At 41.5% G+C, this 12,329-nt stretch overlaps 1 protein-coding gene across 8 annotated transcripts in view; it reads left to right on the top strand.

Moving 5' to 3' along the window:
- The window catches only part of SORBS1 (sorbin and SH3 domain containing 1), a 247,761-nt gene that overhangs the window by 110,100 nt on the left and 125,332 nt on the right, over window positions 1-12,329 (top strand). For all 8 annotated transcript variants that reach the window (XM_072130585.1, XM_072130583.1, XM_072130584.1 and 5 more), the window contains one exon: window positions 8,190-8,266. The gene's annotated coding sequence lies outside the window, so the exon portion shown is untranslated. The remainder of the gene's footprint in view (window positions 1-8,189; window positions 8,267-12,329) is intronic.

The following is a 12,329-nucleotide window of genomic DNA, read 5'->3' as shown; positions in this document are numbered from 1 at the left end:
TCCCATTCATAAAACTGCTCTGTGCAATTTACATTGTGCTGAATTCCATAAAGGATTATATATGGTGTTTACCAATACATTCCAGTTTGCTTTGATTGGCTTGCCTTGCTGATGCCAAAATGGCATTTTTTTGTAAAGTTAATTCTGGCAATCTGTTTCCTGAGCAACAAAGGACATTTACCCTTCCTCCTTCCTCAGACTGCAGACTTTCTTACTCATTGGGGTTTGATTGTTTGGGTGTGCTCTGAATTTCGAGGGTTGATCTATATTAGAGAAAAAAATGTTTTGAGCTGCCCGCTCACTCACGTCAACCATTAAATGTAGGACGCCAACTCCTCAGTGTAGTCCGGTGCACAAGTCGTCCAGAGAGATTTGTCGGAGGTCTCCATGTAAACTTGAAAATAGTAAAGATAAGACCGGCACTCCAATGTGCTGAAAAATCTTGATGCTTTATTTCATATCGATCAATCTGTATATGATCTGTATGCCTGAATTTGAGATTTGGAAAAATTTTGAGGTCTGATTTAGACTAAAGCGATTATGTGATTGTAATCGCTGATGCCATGAGAGATCGAAGTTGTGGTCGGTCTCCTCCTACTGTTATATTATCACATGTATGCAGGAAGTATTACGAAAAAAAAAGTTTGACAATCCTTGCTGCATAACATGCTAGAATTTTTTTCATATGTTGGATTTTTTTTTTTTTTTTGCTTACCTGGGAGAATTTTTGATTCATGGAGCACTAAGCAATATAATGGGGCAAATTTACTTACCCGGTCCTGTCGCGATCCCTGATCGCTCATGCGCTCGTGCACCCAATTTCTTGCATCTGTTGCTTCCCCGCTGAAGTCCCCGCTGAAGTTTTAAATCCCGCGTGTAGTGCGAATCAGTCAGGTTGTCCGACGGCCACTCCCCCTGATTTGCGTTGCATGAAAGTCAGCACGATTGCACCAAAATCAGATTGTGTGCGCCAAAAAACGTGGTTAAATGCGGCGCAAATCAGAAATCGTTGGGAAACCTGACGAAAATGCGATACGCGAACCCTTAGTAAATGAGCCCCAATATGTTGCATTATTTGTAAATTGACCTCTGGGTTTTAGTAGTTTGTTTGTTCTTTTATTATTTTATTTTTACATTTTTGATGCTGTAAATTAATGAAACTTAATCCATTATATTTGATTATACTTTTTACTTCCTCATTTTTGCGGTCAGGGGTCCTTGGCATTGGCTACTTTGAATACGAAGTGCGTTTTTTCTTTTTTTGTTTATGTCTATATGGCTTTACACCGGTAGTTTTTTTTTATATACATTTCTATTTCTGAGGCTTTATTTGCACACCATCTTTGTGTACATAGATATGGGAGGCATTGTACTATTTGTCTTTCCTCCTTGGGTTGTGGTCTAATTGGCTTCTATTACAGGATGTAATGATTACTTCAAATGTTAGAAAGTTGTCTACTTCTAAAGAATTCTCATTTTCTCCCTGTGAAGTTACTTAAAATAGGTCCGTATGTCTTTTATGTCTACTCAAACATAGATAATCTATATTATTCCTGCCAGAAGGCCAGTGCCAAAGTTCCAGTTAATCTTTAAGCTATTAGTATCTATTTTAATCTTCCTTCCAGGGTACAGTAAAGGTTGCAAAATAAATTCAATTGTAAGCTGATGGAACGACTTATATTCCTGGGTTTTTCTCCTTTGGAACATAATATAATTTTTTTTACACTCTTGTCATCTTTAAAATGTATTTTTTTTTCTTCGTGTTCACAAGCATGTTTAAATATACATGCATAAAAATTATTATTATTTCATTGCAGATATAATTTGTAGGGGAAAATATTCAAATATCTTGTCATTTATTGTTCTAAATCATTGTGTTTAAGGCATGGACTGTGTCCTGAATGATCTGCTGCTAACAATACTGTGTGCAGTTTGCTCCATCCCTCCTGCTATGTAACATGCTGCCTGTAGGATACTACCCTGTTTCCCCTAAAATAAGACATCCCTCGAAAAGAAGACCTAGTACAATTTTGTTCAAGCTTAGAAATATATGACCTCCCCTAAAAATAAGACCTAGCGGCTGTCAATGAAGGAGCTGCCCCCAACAGCCGTACATCAGTATTAGCAGATGTTTTAGATGCTGGAAGAGGTTGTGACATGGTTGAAGGCTGTTATGTTGTAAATGCGGTAACTACCTGGACAAGAAGGCAGGATCGTCTCCAGATTTCATTAGGCTCCTGGTCGACAGAGCCTCAGTAGGCCCCTTTGCAGTGAACTCGCATGGTGTCATTAGAAATTTAAGAAACTAAAACAGTCTCCTGTTCTCTAAAATATTCCCTAGTTTATTATCCCAAACAGCCTCCTCATGGTTATTTTACTTAAAGGGGACCTACCACCACGATTCTACCTCTAAAGGTAGAACGGGTGGTAGGTGGATGAATGGGACGTAAGGATAGCCCTTTTTGGGCTAATCCTTACGTCTTGGCTATCCTTTTGTAAAAGGACATGAGGCTACTAGTCGCGGCTACTCCACGCCCCAGTAGCCTTGTTCCTCCGCCTACCATGTAATCTTCGGCGCGCAGCACCTCGTAGCTGCGCGCCCTCGTCCGAGCACCCGGCATCTGCGCATGCGCAGTAGCGCCGGCCTCGGAGCTACGGCCGCGCACCCGGGCGCACAAGGGCGCGCAGCTACGAGGAGCTGCGCGCCGAAGATTACCCGGTAGGTGGAGGAACAAGGCTACTGGGGCGTGGAGTAGCCGCGACTAGTAGCCTCATGTCCGGCTACTCCACGCCCCAGTAGCCGCTTAATTAAATTAACATATCAACTGATTAAAGTTTACAAAAGGATAGCCGGGACGTAAGGATTAGCCCAAAAAGGGCTATCCTTACGTCCCATTCATCCACCTACCACCCGTTCTACCTTTATAGGTAGAATCGTGGTGGTAGGTCCCCTTTTAAGTTCCCCTCCCTCCCTATGGATTAATTAGGTACAACCCCCCTTACTCCCATGGATTCCTTATGTACAGCCTTATGTAGGCCCCCCTCGGCCTTGGGCCAGTCACTTGCCCGAGTATGCCCTGTGCTGGGGCCGGCCCTGCAAGAAGGGCTCATGTAAGGAAAGTGCTATTGCTAAACATGAGAGATTGGGGCCAATGATTCTAATAGAAATGGAGTCCGGAAATTCAGCATGAAATTGAGAGTTTGGAGAGTTTTAAGGATGTTAGAGATGTTGATTTTTTGTTCAACAATAAGTGTGAATTCTTGTGCATGGAATAATAAGACCTCACCTGAAAATAAGACCTAGTGCATATTTAGGAGCAAAAATTAATATAAAACACTGTCTTATTTTCATGGAAACACGATATGTACATTGTGCTGAGTCCTTCATGCTCTATATCTTTCTGCCTACGCATTAGACATTGTGAAATCTGCTCTGCTCATCATCCTCTGTAACATGCTGCCTGTTGATGGGGTACTATATGTAGTCTGCTCAGTCCCTCATGCTCTATAAGATGCTACCTGTAGATAAAACACTATGCACAATCTGCTCAGCTCCTCATGCTCTATAACATGCTGCCTGTAGAAAGGACACTATGTACAATCAGCTCTGTCCCTCCTGCTTTATAACATTCTGCCTGTAGATCAAATCTCATGTTTTAACATGAACTGTGAATATGGGATGTGCCATATACTCTAATTTATTATTCCCAACATACTGGGGATATTGGGGCACATTTGCTAAGAGTCCGAACACCGCATTTTCTTCGGGTTTTATCTACTTTTTACCGTTTTGCCGTGAATTGCCCTGGGTTTTTGGCGCACGCGATTGGATTTTGGCGCATCGGCGCCAGCTTGTATGTGACACAAAATTGTGGGCATGGCTGTCGGACAACCCAACTGATTCGGACAAACCTCAGAATTTAAAAACCAAATTGTGTCGCAAGATCAGCACTCACATGCACCGGGAAGAAGAATGTGAACTCCGGCGGACCTCAGCGGGGAAGCGACACATGCATGAAATTGGACACACGATCTTAGTGAATCGCGGCAGACCCGAATCCTCGTTGGACATTCCGGATCGGCGGCGTCAGCGAGACTGTTAGGTAAATGTGCCCCATAGTGTGCATGGTAAGGACAAAAGGCATTAGCCTCTAGTAGGCACTTCAGTCACTTGTTATATCCAGGTAGATATAAAGGGCAGTGCCAAGTCAGTCACCCCAGTCTGGATCGTCAAGACTTGCCAACATTACATGTAGTGTCCTAGATCTAGAAAGGGCACAGGGTGTTTATCTAGATAATAAATTGTGAGCTTAGTGTTAATTGTCCTGTTCCTGTTCTCATTATGATTTTTGGAGCAGAATCCTTTAGGGACACATAGTTATTCTCTTGTCATTAGCCTTTCCATTTATGAAGGTTTATCAGGACCCTGGGTAGATAGCAGCACTGTCTTCCTGTGTCCTTCCAGCGTTCTCCGTCTGCTACTACTCTTTCCATTTGCATTCTTCTGCCATATTAGGTCATCTTGTTAAACCTTTCAGTAAATTACTTGATGAAGTTGAGCGGTTGAAAGCACAATGTTAATGTCAGTGGGTTTATAAACTCTGCTGATGGTCAAACAATTCACAGAACAAGTGCACTGGAATGACGGCTCTGCTCAAAACAAGCCTTGTTTGCTTCCTTTTGTGTAAAATCTGCTCACAGCTGCCAGGCGTTGCGCTGGCATTGTATAGTGAATGGCAAGTAGTCCATTTACTGTTGTATAGAAGGAGGACATCATGGCACATTACATTTTGCAGGGTTGAGTGCTTTTTCCGCTAGTTGGGTATTTATGAGTTTGTGGAGCAGGAACAGAATATTCTATACCAGAGTACTTCTACACCACTACGTTCCTCTGATGTGAACTTCTGAACTATTTATTTTTGCTCTTTTAGTGTTCCCATCTTACATAGTTCAGTTTGTCCAGGGTATAAAAATAATCATCAACTTTACTAAACTGGGTCCATACTCCTCCTGACTGGAGGCACACAATAGGGTATTTACATGTATTTTATTGGAGTGATGATCCAAGGAGTTTGTATGTTCTCTCCGTGTTTGCGTGGGTTTCCTCCGGGTCCTCCGGTTTCCAACCACACTCCAAAACCTCCTGTTAGGCTGTTTAGATTGTGAGACCCATGGGGGGACCAATTTGACATACTTTGTACAGCGCTGCCTAATCTGTAGGCACTATATAAATAAATTATTATTATTATTATTTCTAGTGGTCGTCTCTTCTAACCATAGGATGACAGTGAGTAGTCATCTGCAGCTATTAAAGAACTACTGTAAATAAGCCATTATACTTCATCAGTTATTGACTTATAATGTACCTACCATTATGGGGAGGATTTATCACGGCTGACACTCATGAAAACTGTTGTCAAAGTCGTGACTTGCGACTGCTACTGTATGCATTGCGGCTGCCCACTGGGATTATCAGGAGAGAGTGCCGGAGGCAAGGCACCAGATGTACCCCTATATTATAACCCAAGGAAAAATTGTTTGTTTGTTTTTATTTTTTCATTATAGGTCACAAAACTGTTTTTTAGTACGGTGGCTTAGATCCTAAATCTTTGTTACTTCAGTAGTCTGGTGATGCTAGTGCATGTCCAAATTATGTATAGTACAATATAAGAAGTATACACAAATAAGCCAATTACAATTTATATATAACAGAGGATTCCCGATGTCCTTACAATGTAAGGCACAAATGTATCCCAGTTAGGCCCGTTCCACACTTGCGAGTGTGATGCTATGAACTCGCATCGCACTCGCAACGCATGCTGCCTGGAACGCACGGCCCGAACGCTGCACACCGGGAGTGAACTGACATGCTGAGGGGCCTTACACTCCCCATTGAATTTGACAGGGAGGAGCAGGGCCGGATTAAGGGTGGTAAGTGCACCTGGGCGCAAACTGATTGGGACTCTTCCAACAATGTTTTTGGAAGTATAAAGCCAGCCAGCCCCAGTAGTATATAGCCTGTCAGCTCATGTAGTATAGCTGAGTCGCTGACAGGTGGGGCCCCTTAATCCAGCCCTGGGGAGGAGTGAACATTGTCAGCAGCCAATCCTAATGTCATACACATCATGAACTTACACAGAGGTTACCTTATTCTTTGCCCCACGTATAAGGTAAAAAATGCTTTTTAATGGCTGCCACTTCTATATTACATGGTGAAGGGAGTAGTACAGAGGACATCATATTCCCATTTGTTCTAGACATAAAAAGTTGAAAGCCACATTTTACATCCCATAATCAATGCTACCATGGTTGCTGGAATTTCTGTGTCTATCAGTGTAAGTCTTATTGAGCACTCAAGTTGTCACGTAATCCTTGTAAGAGGAATTTAAGACTGAAGCTTGTGTGTAAATTATTGAAAGTACTGCTACGCTATAAAATTCTACTTTTTTTTTTTTTTTTTTACTTGTATATGATGCTATGTCATAACTAAATATGGGGCTGCGACCCGAACATGTGCCTGACCTGTAGGCTTTCCTCTCGCTCGCAATAAAGTTTATTGAACCATAAAATTCTACTTTTTTTTTTAATTAACGATGCCACATAATAATAAAAAAACAGGAACACATTGACAAACCAAAAAAGTACTGGATTTGTATAAATATATTTTTTAGATTGTAAAGTATTTTTGCATTAAGCTATCCAAACTTGAGAAGAAACTGCATGTGTGGGTACGGGGGACTCCCTGCCCAGGTCTGATTTGTTAAAAACCCATTGGGGCATATTTACTTACCCGGCCGCTGGAGTTCACCGAAAGTGCATTGTCCGACTAGAATGCGCTGTGCTGCTGTTAACTAAGATTGTGCGCCCGATATCCTGCACTTCGCTTGAGGTCCCACAGAGTTCACCTTCTTCTTCCTGGTGCATGTAAGTGCATTGTCTTGCGACACAATTTGAATGTTAAATCCCGCGCTCAGTCCAAATCAGTGGGATCCATCCATGGCACGCCCCCCCCCCCCCATTTGTGTTGCATGTAAGCCAAAAACGATCACGTGCGACATGTAATCCCCGAAAAAGGCGCACAGTCCGACAAAAGTGAGCAGCGCGATCCCTTAGTAAATGAGCCCCATTATGTAATACTTTCTCTCCTGCAATGGAAGCATTGTTGCTTCTGCACATATGATCCCAGAGATAAGTCTCTTAATAAAATAAGGGTGTGTAGGGGAAGCTGACTAAATTCTAACTCCTAAAGCTCCATCAACCTTAAAGGGAACCTGTCACCAGGGACCTCATTTTTCACTAAAGACAGATTGTAAAAGCCCATAACACCTGCAGTGCAAAAATGCCCCTCTGCCTTTTCTAAGCATTTGCATTACAATATAATTGTGTGTTATAACTTACTCTTGCATCCTGACAAGATCCTGGGGTAGTCCCAGGGGTTGGGCTTTGGTTTGGATGCATTTCAAAAAAACAACAAGCGACTTGTCTTAGCTGCAGGCTGCCTCCATCTTTGTGCTTTTGTAAAACTTGTCCCTCCCCCACTGATGTCATCTTAGGTGGGGGCTAAGATCTGAGGATTGAGTAACACAGACAAGGCACATGTTGTTTTTTGAAATGCATCCAAACCAAAGCCCAACCCCTGGGACTACATAGAGGATTTTGTCAGTGTGCAAGGTAAGTTATAACACACAATTATATTGTAATTCAAATGCTTATAAAAGGCAGATTTTCACTGCAGGTGTAATAAGCTTCTGCAACCTGTCTTTAGTGAAAATGAGGTCCCTGGTGACAGGTTCCATTTAATATAACGCTGTTGACCCTGATACATAAAATTATTCCAGTATTGATATATATGTTATGGACCACAACACTAACTATTGTTGGTGTAAGGTTTGCTAAATTATGATCACTTTTCTGTTCACATCTCTTTCTTTATGTGTGTGTATGGGTGTAGTGTTCCTTCATGGATGAAAAGTGTTTTTGTACCATGATACTTATACAACATTCATAAAACTCTCTGTCTTTATGTGTAATTGCCTATTTTGAGACCTTTTGGGGGTAAAGTTGATGTATCGTACCTGTGGTCCTGTCTATGTTTCTGAATATTTGTATGGAATTAGATCTGCTATACCCATGCTATGAACTTGCATTTATATTTATAATTAGTATTTGTTTTTTCTATCTCATTTTAGAACTTGATGAAGTAATGAATGTGTTTCCGGAAGGCAGATTAGAAAGTTTAATGGTGTGATAACCCTGAAGAAGCACAGTAAGTACACGGATTGTCAAGACATAAGAGGCACAATGTTATGATTTGTGAAGGAGAAGGGACACATGAATCCTCTTGGTGCTGAGACTGGGGTGTAGCAAAAAGGTGGAGGCCTTTTACTGGTTTCGCTTTTTAAGAAGATATTAAAATGTATTTGTCTTTGGTTTAGTTTCAATCTCACTTTTGAAGGGGTATTTTTGGTTTCTGTCATTTATTATTTATCATGCAGAGTAGTGATCAGCGGAGGTCTGGTGACTGTTAACCCTGATGAACAGTTGCTGGAACAGGTCATGGTGCTCCTGTAAATTTGGCTTCCGAATCACAGGCCCGTGATGTCATATACATGTGTGATATGGTCTGTGTGCAGCTCCGTTCCATTCCAGTAAATGAGGCTCAGCTGTAATACCAAACACAGCCACCGTGGGGTCTGTATCTTTGTGCCTAGTAGGAAGTCAAGCACGGTGTGCTGCATTGTCTTCTGTCAACTGGTCCCAGAAGAACTCTTGAAAAGCATAGATTGGCACATAAACTGATCCTAGCTCCTGTTCTGGTACTTACCTGGGGGATGCTACTTACTGATGACATGCCATAGACCGTAAATGGCTGTTGGAACATCTATGAGCATTTTTACTGTATCAGGAGAACTCGGGAAGTAAAGTTCACCAGCAACTTGGCCAAAGTGTGGACCAAAAAAAATAGAGGATTGGGGAGACTTTGACAAATACTGGTTTCCTCCGGGAATTTCCTATTAAGTAACTTTAAGGGGGTTTCCCATGAAACAAGTTAGGCCCTTTAAACAGGATTGGAACTAAATTGTTGATCGGTGAAGGTTTCACTAATGGTACCCCCACAGATCAATTGAATAAGAGCTCCGAGCTTATCTTGGGAAGTGCCTAAGGCACGATAAATCAAAATCTCGGTACTTATATGATACTTTCAAAGCCAGAATGGTTCAATACCAGGTTTCTGTTACTTGCGGTACTGAATGACTCTTACAGACTCCTTGTATCTGTCTGCAGGGAGGAGACATCGGGCAGGGAATCCTTTTGTGTAGATGTGTCAGGTTAGGTGCAGAACAGGGACCACATCATCAGGGAGATATAACCATCTGTCCATATATGTGGTCTCTACATCTCGCAGGGCTTCCTTAGACACAAGGTCTCTATTTAATTCAATTAAATGAATTTTTGCTCACCCTGGGATTTGAACCCACAAACTCCACACTCCACCTGCTATAGAGATACAGGACAGAGCCTCTATCCACTAATGGGCTTACTGGCTGTCTATGGGAGGATTTTATGTAACTAAGAGCTTCACTGTTACACTGTGACACAGGCTGAAAATGCTGGTATACAGAGGGATCTTATTGTTATTAAGGACATGAATATTATTATTTTGGAGATGATTATTATATTTTAAGCATATAATACAGTTAAGGAAACTTATGATCTCGGATCTACCTCTTAAGGTATATCCGATGACAGGTTCAACTAATGAATGACATGGGAGCCCTTTTTAGGGCTAATCCTTGAGTGGCCTGTAACTTTATAAATCTTTAAACGCCCAGTAGCCTTTTTGGATCCTCCTACTCTGAGATCTTCAGTGCACCGCTCCTGGTAGCGGCACCCACTCGTCTGCGTGCTGCATAGACTCTATGCAGAGCCGGCAGTCACCAAATCTGCATAGAGATTCTATGCAGAGCGCGGACAAGTGCGCGCAGCTACCAGGATCTGCGCCCTGAAGATTTCTTTATAGGAGGATCCAAAGAGGCTACTAGGACGTGGACTAGCTGTGCCGTGTAGCTTCAGCTCCAGCTACTCCACGCCCCAGTAAACTTTCAGATATTTGCAGATTAGGTGATAAAAGATTTATAAAGTTAGAGGCCACTCAAGGATTAGCCCTAAAAAGGGCTCCCACGTCATTCATTAGTTGAACCTGTCATCGGATCTACCTTAATAGGTAGATCCGAGAAGGTAGGTTTCCTTGAAATGAATAAAAATCTAGAAGACAAAAAATGAGGGCTCATTCAGATGGACGTGTCTACTGCTCAACTGCAACAAATGTGGACGTGATGTGTGTGATCAGTCCATATTGTATCCGTACGCCATCCATGTCAGATGTCCGACTCCATCAGACCCCTAGTTCTAGTGTTCTGTGGGGGTTGCATCACTGAGACCCCCCACCGATCAGCAAGTTAGAGCCTATCCTTGTTTAGTGGGAAATCCCTTTTCATGTTAAATTCTTTTATGCCCAACCCTTCATAATCATAAGCAATAGCTCCAGCCAACCAAGCATTCAGTAGGATTGGAGGGATTGTGGGTACCACTACTGTTGTAGTCTTAATATGACTCTTATTAATTACCCATGTTACAGGTTATTACATCTTTCTGTCGATATCTCCATGTCTGGTCAGTAATATAATGATTATGTAGTATTTTTATATCCATCAGATACTTCCACAAGGGTTTCATCAGATGTTTCATCAGATACTTCATCAGATACTTCCACAAGGGTCTATAATGGTCATGTCAACAGAGACATTAAAATATCTAAGAGATAATTTGAAGTCTCCAAGATCATATGGCTCCTTCACTACCGCTTGTCTGCAAGTCACCTGCCAAACATGACAGCTTGGCGCTATGACATAAATAATAGGAGTTCTTCATTTCACCGGCTCAGGATAGTAAGTGAGGTCATTTAATAGTGGAAGAAGTATGTAGACTGGAAGATCGATTTCCACATGACACGATCTAAATTGGTTTGATGCTTTGTTAGTAAATAACTACATGAGATATTACGGCTCATAGGCCTTGGTCATAGCCTAGCTATTCCTGTGATGCAACCAATAATAAGCATGAATAAAGATTTTATATGTGCCTAAAGTACCCCAACATTTGATTGATCTGAATATTTTAAATCCTTTAGAAATTATTTTAAATACAGTATTTTTTGGACTATAAGGCGCACCGGATTATAAGGCACACCATCAATAAATGCCTGTTAAAATGTCTAGGTTCATATATAAGGCGCACTGGATTATAAGGTGCACCTGATTATAAGGATGAATGACCAGCAGGTGGCAGACCTGTGCACAGTTCAAGGCAGCTGTTGTCTGTAAGTATGGTTCATATATAAGGCGCAGTGGACTATAAGGCGTCCCTTATACGCCTTATAGTCCAAAATCAAAGGATTTTTTTGTGCGCCTTATAGTCCGAAACATACGGTAGTTTCATATTTTGATTTTTCATTGATAGGAGTGCAAGAAAAGAGCGCCAACTATTTCAATGTTTTGACCTACCGTAGATACATACCATAAAATTGTAAGATGACAACGGCCCTTTAAATTCTGTTATACCTTTACTTTTTGCTGTATGAACTTCCAGTGTATTCTCTTTTCTTATTGTGCAGTTTATCTGAAAAGAATATCAAGAATTTTTTTTTTTTATTATGGGGAAAGCAATTATTTACTAAATCTGACATCTCCTGTAATACAGCTTGTTGTGTTGTATGATGACATGTAAGGTTCCAGAAATGCAGAACAGTGACACTTGTCTTCCCAAATATAGAAAAAGGTTGACACACGGTTATAAACACTCTAGACCTAGAAAAGCAAACACAGACCAACCATAGGAGGATAAACACATGTGCATCCAACCATGATGGGGTAAACATGCATACACGCTAGCCACAGAAAGGAAACTCACAAAAATATCCCACAATAATGAGGTATACAACGTCTCTTCCAGAGGTGCTGCCCCCAGGGAAACAATCTACAATAATAAGAAAAAGGACCCTTTAAAGAGAACCCGTCAGGCAAAATAACCCCCCTAATCTAAATATATTTTCATAAACTGCCATTAGAAAGCATTGCCTCTATCCCTTCATTGTCCCTCTACATGCCTGTAAACCTAAGCAATGAGGTCCTAAAGCTGTATGCAAATTACCTGTGAGATGTCCAATGAGTCATTAGCATATTCAAGCAGTCCAGCTTATTCATGAGTGGGAGGCCAAAGCCACACCCCCAATGCTTGACTGACAGCCTGTATAATGGTGTAATGGCTCC

The sequence above is a fragment of the Engystomops pustulosus genome, chromosome 11, assembly GCF_040894005.1.
Source record: "Engystomops pustulosus chromosome 11, aEngPut4.maternal, whole genome shotgun sequence".
Classification (NCBI taxonomy): domain Eukaryota; kingdom Metazoa; phylum Chordata; class Amphibia; order Anura; family Leptodactylidae; genus Engystomops; species Engystomops pustulosus.
This window is presented reverse-complemented; position numbering and strand designations above follow the sequence as displayed.